The sequence below is a fragment of the Pinus tabuliformis genome, chromosome 3_2 (genome assembly GCF_031772625.1).
Source record: "Pinus tabuliformis cultivar Carrire ecotype Pingquan chromosome 3_2, CPIR1, whole genome shotgun sequence".
Taxonomy (NCBI): Eukaryota; Viridiplantae; Streptophyta; class Pinopsida; order Pinales; family Pinaceae; genus Pinus; species Pinus tabuliformis.
The window spans coordinates 1015971558-1015981174 of NC_142302.1; positions in this window are offsets into that span (position 1 = coordinate 1015971558).

A 9617-nucleotide genomic window follows, 5' to 3' on the forward strand; every position below is an offset into this window, starting at 1 on the left:
TAGATTTTCGAGGTGATCCAGACATGGCTCTTCCACCAGGAGAGCAATGGGATGACTCAGGTAACATCATTTCTGACATTTTCTAGTTTAATAAATTTTTTTTGTTTTTATTTCGTCCCAAAATTGATAGTAAAAATTTTCAAATGCAGATGTAGGTCCAAAGTGACTAGCCACTCTCTAGCCTTACGAGAGAAAACTACCAATTGCAATAGCACCAGCCCCACAGGACGAAGCCACCAAGACTTTGGCCGAGTTGGAGAGCCATATAGAGCGATTGACAGCAGAAATTCCAGAGACCAACATAGATGACATTCCTCTTCGGCTGCAGCGCTATGTGATCGGAGTCCCAGGACCTTTTAGGAGGTTCCTTTGTAGGGTGGCCCGTACAGTGGTTTCGTATCGTGATCATCACCAGTGATAGGATGATCGCTTGTCGTAGACACATATGACATTTTTACTTTTTGTACTATCATTTTTGCTGATCATAAGGTGTTTTTAAACCTATGATCGAAGATGATGTATATTTGACACACTTCTATGGTATACTATATCATTATTACCGGCTTATCTTGTAAAACATGTTATGAAATGTTTTTAAATTTACTTGTATGATTTATTGCAAATGTCTATTTAACATTTGAGAAGCAATTGCATCTGCTAATGTATTTAAATATCTTGGAATATGCTGATATTCAATGTAATCAAACTCACGTTCCAAGAGACGAACTCTCAAAAATAATCTCAATAATACTGGATTTCTAATGGCATATACTCTATTAAGTTGTAACACAACAAGTTCAGAATCTAACCTCACTATCAAACTCTGAATCCCAAATGAGATGGATTCGGATAATAACTCAATCACTGCACTATACTCTGAAATGTTGTTCGCTGTTTGACCGAGGCTTACCCTATGCATAGATACCAACTCATTAGAGGGCGAATAGATAACCCAAGTTGCGGAAGAAATGTTCCATGTATTACGACAAGCACCATCAGCAAAACCAATGTATGTTTGGAGAGACATTGACATCTGCAATATCAAGAGTAAAATCAAGATAAGCAGGAATGATGACAAAAAACACTCTCTAAGCTAAGCACACTTTTTAATCTAAAACACACCAGCTATAAAGAAAATTAACCTAACTAAGATCTCCACACCCAGATTTAAGCATAATATCTCTTCAGGTAAAGACCATTTCTGGGTTTACCTAAAGAGACCCCATCAAAGTCTACTAGTTCATAGGCCCCTTTTGCCAGCTTCCGCTTAACAATATAAGGACCATGCCACATGGGTACGAATTTTCCAGCACCTAATTTATCATTTGCTTGATCGTACAATAAGACTAGGTCTCCTTCCGAAAAATTTCGAGGAGTGACATTTCGATCATACTGAGCTTTAATACGTTTGGCATGAGTTTCGATTGCTAGTGCAGCATCTCGTCGATTCTCATCTAGCTGAGCTAAGTATAACAAACGCCTCTCCTCTTCAAAAGTGGCTGGAAGTAATTCAACGGCCATTTGCAATGATGGGATTTCACATTCAATGGGTAACACAACTTCCAAACCATAAACTAGTTGGAAAGGAGTGAAACCAGTTGACATTTTTACTGTGGTTCGATACGCCCAAAGCGCTGAAAATAACATGTTATGCCAATTCAACCTATGAATCCCAATGATTCATCGGATCATGATAACTAGAACTTTTTCGATGGCTCCAACCAGACCGTTAGCCTGTGGATAATATGGAGTTGAGCTATCGTGACGCAAGCCAAGTTGGTCTGTAAGTTCAGTCATCATAATATTTCGAAAATGACGCCCATGATCAGTGATAATCGCTTGTGGAACACCAAACCTAGCAATTATATGATTGAACACGAAAATCGCAGTAGGTTTGCTGCCTGCCTCAAATGTAGGCATCGCCTCGGCCCACTTGGTAAAATAATCTACCGCAAGGATGATATACGCATGCCCCCGGCTGAGTGAGGGTTACATGTAATAAAATCGATACCCCATTTTGCAAAAGGACCGACGGAAATTATAGGGTGGAGAGGAGCAGGTGGAGCGCGCATCTTTCGATAAAAAATTTGGCAGTTGTCGCATTTTCAGACCGCGTTGATACAATCTTTAAACAAAGACAACCAGAAATAGCCAGCACGCAATATCTTTTGGGCCGTGGCAAACCCAGACATATGACCGCCACATGCTCCAGAGTGACAGTCATTTAGAACCCTTTCGGCTTCCTCATGAATTAAGCAACGTCAGAAAACGGAGTCTAGCCCATGACGATAAAGTGTATCTCCAATAATTTTGAATTGTTGGGACTGGAATCGTATTTTTTGACGCTCTGATCTTGAACTTTCAGGCCGAAAGGATTGGGTTTGGAGAGAAACTATGATATCTCCATACCATGGATCTAAAGTGTTGATTAGAAACAAAGATTCATCCGCAATGGGTTCCTCTGCCACACTTTCCGTGTCAGCACGCGGGAAGTCACACATTAACTCCGCAAAAACTAAAGTTTTCTTTGACTTAGACTTTTCGAATTCTAAGTCAAACTCCTGCAAGATGACAATCCATTTGGAGTACTTGCCCCCTAGCAATTGTTTTGTTAGAATATAGATCATAGGGTTGCAATCGGAAATTACTGTAGTTTTGCGTAGTAAAATGTAATGACGAAAACGCTAGACAGCTTCAACAGATGCCAGAGCCAATTTCTCCACATGTGAGTATTTTAGCTCAGTGGGATTTAAGGTCCAACTAAGGTAATATATGACATGTTCACTACCGAATTCATCTTCCTGAACTAGTACCATTCTGATGGTGGAATGGGAAGCGACGATATATAAGAAGTTGACTTGTGACAACCGTACTTGGACCAGGTTGTCCTACAAGTATTTGAACCGACGTCTGAATTGTGGGTCCAGACTGAGGTAAAGATACTTGAGAAATTGATACAGGAACAGTAGAAATTGGGGCTGTAGATACTCCGGAAGTAGGTGGGGTAGATGGAACAGATGTTGCAGCAGTTGCAGCAGCCGTTTGAGGCGGAGTTCGAGGTGAACTAGGCCCAGGCTGAGAAACTACAGAAGGTGCAGAAGTTTGAATAATAGACTGGACAGGTTGCTAGATTGAGCCAGATACTAAGGGTTATCCAGTTTGAGATGACAACTGTACATTCCGTTGCAAGACCTGTTGAGATTGTGATGGATCCCACACTAAGTTCATTACGGGGTATGGACGCATAGCAGGTTGAGTATATTGAGGACCATAACCGGGTTGAGGGTAGGGTTGATAATTCAAAGGTACATTTCCAGTTCCTTGGATAAATGATTGACCAGAAGGTGGTTGGAAACCTTGGGTTGGGTACTGACCTTGGGGTTGATAACCCTGAGGCACGTACTGATACTGAGGTTGACCTTGAGGTACATATTGATACTGGGGTTGACCTTGAGGAACATACTGAGTCTGTGGTTGACCTTGAGGTACATACTGAGTCTAGGGTTGACCTTGAGGAATGTACTGTACCGTAGGTATGTACTGTCCTTGAGGTTTCCCCCCAAGCAGTAATTGGGTACCTTGAGGTTGACCCCCAGGCGATAATTGAGGACCTTGAGGCTGCCCCCCAGGCAGCAACTGGCCACCTTGAGGTTGCGGATTAGGAATAGTTCCTGACATCATAAGAATATCTTCTACACTCAATGGTTTAGTTCCGTTACTACCAGTTAATAAACCTTGTTCAATAGGTTGAGGAGATGCTCCCGAAAAAGTACCAGTAAGTGACTGATACCCAAAGGGAACAGAAGGACCGCCGTATAAAAAGGTTTTTGGAGATTGAGAAAACATGGATGACTGTCTCGACATATTTAATGGAGGATAATAACCCCTAGGTGTTGGGTGAAAAGGAATACGAGGTGGTGAAAAACTTAGTCCCGGGGTTTCCAAAAAATTGGTCAATGAAAGATACCAAGCGTCACTCCTAGGTGAACTGTAAAAGATAGATTCACGCTCCCTAAGTTCTATAACCGGTTGATTTTCAGGGATAGGGATACCTTCTTCTTCTGGAGTAGCAAGTTCTTCAATGGCAATAAGTCCAGAAGGAATATTTTGGGTAATAACTCTTTCTACCCTAGGTGAACCAGGACCACTGGAAGTTGGAGAGGCTAACCCCGATGTTGGAGTAGCAGGAGGTTCAGTTTCAGGTTCAGATATTTCAGGTTCCTCAGCTATATCACTAGTAGATGAAAAACTACCAGTAACTTCGGAAAATGAAATAGATTGCGGATTATAATCTGCTACTAAAGCTTGGTAATCAGGATGTACAACCAAAGAAGACTCTCCTTCTTTAGGTGACCCTACTATACTGTCACTAGGAGTCACAAGGGCTCGTAGCCCTTCAAGCTGGCTTAGTGAACACTCAGGAAGTTGGCCCAGAAGTATACGGGACTTCCTCGGTAATTCAGCCACGATTAAAAGTTTTAGCTACTTCACACGCAAACAAAGAAAAATCTCAAAGTAAACCACCTAAAGCCTCTAAAGAACCAAACAATTTTGAAACACACACCTAAAGAATCTAGGAGGTCAAACCACACACAAACAGTAACTTCCCGTACTGAAAACACTAGTAGGTAATGAAATCCAACGTCGTAGAATTCAATACAGAAATGGCGGTTGGAATAGTTACCCCGGAAACCTGCTTAATGAACAGACTGGCACAAGTTCCTCCACTAAACCATCTCGAGTGAAGAGAACCCCCCAGAAAATCCAAGTGAGTTTAGCCGACGTCTACTCCAGGTACAGTGGGATCTTCCCTCCACCGTCGCCTTAGGAAAGAATCCTATAGAATATGGTCACTATGGTCACCAACGGAAATAAATATACCTGGGGGAATAGTCTATGATCCGATACACACGCAAGGGCAGAGTAACAAGCTCAATCCCCTTGAAGGCTCCTTGACATAATCCAAGGTTTACCAACAAGTGACCCTAGGCTCCTCGACAATGGTTAATCCGAGGTTTACCGTTTTTAATACATGAATATCTAATGTCGTTCCCAATGAGGAAGGATTGATTACCCCACTGGTTCGGACACGATCTCGTGCTTCTCCTTTAAGAGGAGCTTTCCCAGAGTATAGATGTAACAATTGGATTTAATCTCCTACCGCAAGATACAACTACTTGTTTGTTTTACTGTCTTGGAGTGTTAACTAAAACCTATTCCAAGACACTAGCCTAAGCTAGATTGGTGGAAAGAGCCCTAAAAAATAAAAAGATTACTAGATAGATTTTACTTTAAGCATTATTTTTATTGGTTTTTCTTTAAGTCAAGAGGTGTGGAGATGAAACTTGTGGTGTGAAGACTCGACTCGAAATCACTAAAAAATGCACTTAAGATGAAAAGCAATCCTTTCCCTTCAATGAATTTCTAGCTAGGAGAGAGTTGAGAATGCAAATGCTTGTAAAAACAAATCTTTTCCTAACAACGAAATCAAAAGAAGAGCTTTTGTCTTTTCCAATGCACTCAAAACGAGACAACTAGTTATATTCACGAAAATTTCCCTTTTTCTTGTCCAAAACTCAAATACTACAAAAACAAACTTTTTCTTCAAAAGAGATTTTTTATATTTTTATAAAACACTCAAAACTATTGACAAATCTAATCTTGAGATCTATAAACCCTAAAAAACTATTGAAGTAAAAGCTTTACAAGATATCTTTTCAAGGATGTTTTACTTAGCTATAAGCAAACTAAGGACTAATTTGTCCAGAATCACAAATCAGTCAAAAAACAATCAGCTTTTGTTTTCTTTTCTAAAAATGAAATCCAAACTTTGAACACAAGTTTTTTCGAAGTTTCGCAAGGAGAAAAACAAGATGGATTCCTCAACAAGGGCAAACTTTACCAAACGGTCAGACTCATGAGAAATACAGTAAAAACCAAAGTGATCTGAGGTATCTAAGGCTTTCAAGCTCCGAGCTACTACAAGACCAGGACGGAAATCAAGCCCACAGATAAAAATTCTAGGAATTTCACCTAAAACCCTAACGCCAATGGAATCAACCTAAGAAAAGTCCCTGACAAGTCACATGCAGGTCTGGGCAGAGGATAAAAACATATAAACAAATCCTAAGCTGACTGAAAGAGAAAATTTCAAATTTTTCAAAATTTTGACAGGGTACGCAGGCACCCAGTTGACACAGGTGCGGTCCCGCTCTGTGTGCAAAGAAAAAGTGCGGATAAGTCCACACTGTGCTGAAAGCAGAGGGTGTGGTCCTCTCCCAAAAGTATGAAAAATAAAAAATAATTCAAGATCTACTAAACCTACCCAATCCCACACACATGAAGCCAAAAACTAGAAACAAAGACACAATTTCTCAAGCCAAAGTACAAGCAAAGGAAAAATAAAAAAATCAAGTCCCCAGTAGAGTCACCATTTTGGCACACGGAATGAGTCGTTCTTGCGGACAAGACCGACCTCCCTAGTATCTAATGATATCTAGTGACAAGCAAACCAACCAAATTCTATCTTTCTCTAAATATGCAATTTATAAATAAAGGCAAACAAGTGTTTTAGGCCTACCTTGGGTCCAGTGCAAGTTTGTAGAAGCCATGCTCCTTTGATCCAAATGAGCTCCTTTATAAAGAATCTGCAGACACAAACAAGCACACACATTAAATAGCACCTGAAAAGCCAATATAATAAAGCATATCCATCATAATGATCAAGGAATTTATGAAACAAATCACATAAGACAATTTGTTGAGAAAAATGAGTTTGATTGTATTAACTTAAATCAAAGAAGAACTTTACAACCTGTGCCTTGATGCTGTACAAGCTCCTCCCAGGGTCCAACAAGAAGTCTTACTGGACTTACCCCAAAAGGCCTCATACCAATGGAGATATTTGTTCATCCTTATATACCCATGATCCTTCCCACTTCTGATCAATGTGGGACTTTGTTCGTATACCCAACAATCCTCCCATCGAACAAAGGACCATCAAGCCTCCCCTCAAACGATTATCCATCCGTCCACTCTCTATCAACTAGGATTCTCTGCTCCAATGCGTTGGAAGCACACACCTTACATGGAGCACCACCTATCTTGAGAGCTTGCTCTATCCCAGGTCAACTCCTCTTCACCGTGTTGGGACCAGGACACGTCCATGAAGAATCCGGAGCACACAGCCTGTCTAACCGAGCTCATCCACGGATCCCATCGTGATATTACCGGGGCCCACCACCTTCGTTCGATATTCCAAGGATTCATCCACTTGGCTAACTTCGAGGCATGGCTCTGATACCACTTGTAAGGACTCTGAACACCACATATCTCCACAATGGTATGATATTGTCCACTTTGGACCTAAGCCCTCATGGATTTGATTTTGGACTTACCCCAAAAGGCCTCATACCAATGGAGATATTTGTTCATCCTTATATACCCATGATCCTTCCCACTTCTGATCAGTGTGGGACTTTGTTCGTATACCCAACATAACCTCTCCAGCAACCAGCCCACTGCCTTAATTTATAGTGCAATGGAGGGAAGTTACTAGGTCCACCTTCAAATGGATAACTCTTATCAAGGGATTAGCTCCTTTAGTTTTGGGATGCATGAATCACCTAGGAGCGAACCATCCACGTCAAGAATCCTTCTAGAATCATCCAGAATCAACCACAAGTAAGTTTTTTGAAGATAAACTTGCGCCTTTTTGACTTTTACAGGGGTCCGCACCCACCCCTTTAGAGACAGAGCGGGCAGGTCTGCAGGTAACACGAACAAGGGGTGCGGGACCGCAGGCAATAGTAAGAGAAAGTGCGGAACCAGAGATTTATTGATTTTTAAAGGAATTTCTCTCATTTTTAAAGCTTGACATGAAGAGCTGAGGTTTGAGACTTGCCAAGGAGGACAGTATGGATGATGATGGTCCCATACTGATTGCAAATAGTCATGGTGACAATTATTTTGTGTAACACCTTTTTCTTTTCCTTTCCCGTTGGTCAAGCCTGCTTACGCATCCTTTTCCTTATCCTTTGGCTCAATCAACTTCTCTTTGCTATTCTTCATGGGCATAGTTTCTTCACCTCGCTCCGCTTCCACTTGGTGGGCTTCGCTTAGATATTTCCATTTTTTCTTCCATTAGCTATTGTTTCACGAGGTACGAGAACTCTATCCTCTAGTGAACAAGGTTTAGCTTTGCCATTGTTTGGTAGACGAGGTTTAGGTTTGAATGGTTTTGTTTCGACCAGGGTTAGCGATCACAGGTATGGTTAACCATTTTTGGACAACTTCCATTTAGACTAGGTTTGATTGAGCAGCATCGGGTAACACTTGGACAACCCATTAATGGTTCATCAAGAGGTTCAGCTTCGCAATCCATTGTTTGGTTCACGATCTATGGGTTAAGTTCACACGATACAATGTTTCACGATCTATTTGTTAAGTATTCCTCGTACAGATTGAAAGCTTGAACAGCTTCCAGCGCACGAACTAGCACGAGGCAAGGATGTTGGCGCAATCGCAAGACGAGGTGTGGTTCACAGCTTAACAGCCCAGGAACTCTAGCTAGCGAGAGAGAGTATCCCAGGTTCAGCTAGCTTAGTTTAAGTATAAAAAATGGTATCAATCACTAGCTCTAGCGTTACCTTTTCCTTTGGATGGATAAGCTTCACGTGGATCTTATCTTAATTGGTAAAAGCTTAAACCTGCCTTAACTATAGCTTGGTCGGGATGATAACCAGACCAATAGCAGCACGAGGTCAGGTCCAGCCCAACAACAATCATGAGGTATGGCGGGCTCGATTGATGGCAGGTTGGTAGGTGGAGATCTTTCCCTACCCCGCATGAGGGATGTGGGCGAGAGCTCCCTCTGGTCTCGATGTATGGATGAGCGCCTTTACATGTCTGGATCGATGGCAGGTTTGGAGGGAGAGTGGAAGTATGTATGCTCAACCGATCAGATGGGAAGCTTTACTGATGGTGGGTTCCTCTTGATCGAAGGTATGCTGAGTCGAGGTATCTGCCGTATCTAGACCGAAGGATGGATAGTTGGAATTGCCTTCTTGGATTGGTTTTCAACAGTCATAACCTTCAGAGAAACGGGGCTGGCTGGAGGGGCTTGCCATCAAATTCACAATCTAAGCGTAGCCGTGGTGGGCGTATCTCACTAGCTGAGGCTTAACATTTGAAACTATTTGTTTAGTAATCTATTACAGAATAAATGTTTGATCAACTCAATAATAAATATATCTAGGAGCGTAGCGACGGTTTCCTGCTAGTAATAATCAATATCCTTTTCCATCTAGTCATGTAGGCAGGCTGGTAATGACAAAAAGAGTATATCCTCATAGGTCGCCCAAAGGTCTGGACTCATGGTTGGTAGATCAGATGGGAGGCATCGTAACACTTCAAACCCTTCTAACATAACACTTACATGTGGATAAAGATATATATCTATTCGTTTTAAGGACTAGCTTTAGTAGGAAGGGAGGTCAGGTAAGTTCTCAGAGTTCATAGCCATAAAGAGAGATTATGAGGTGATACAGAAGCTATCCCCTTGAGCAAATCGATGGAATTTACTCGTACCCATTTTATTAGATATTGAATGGTTAGGT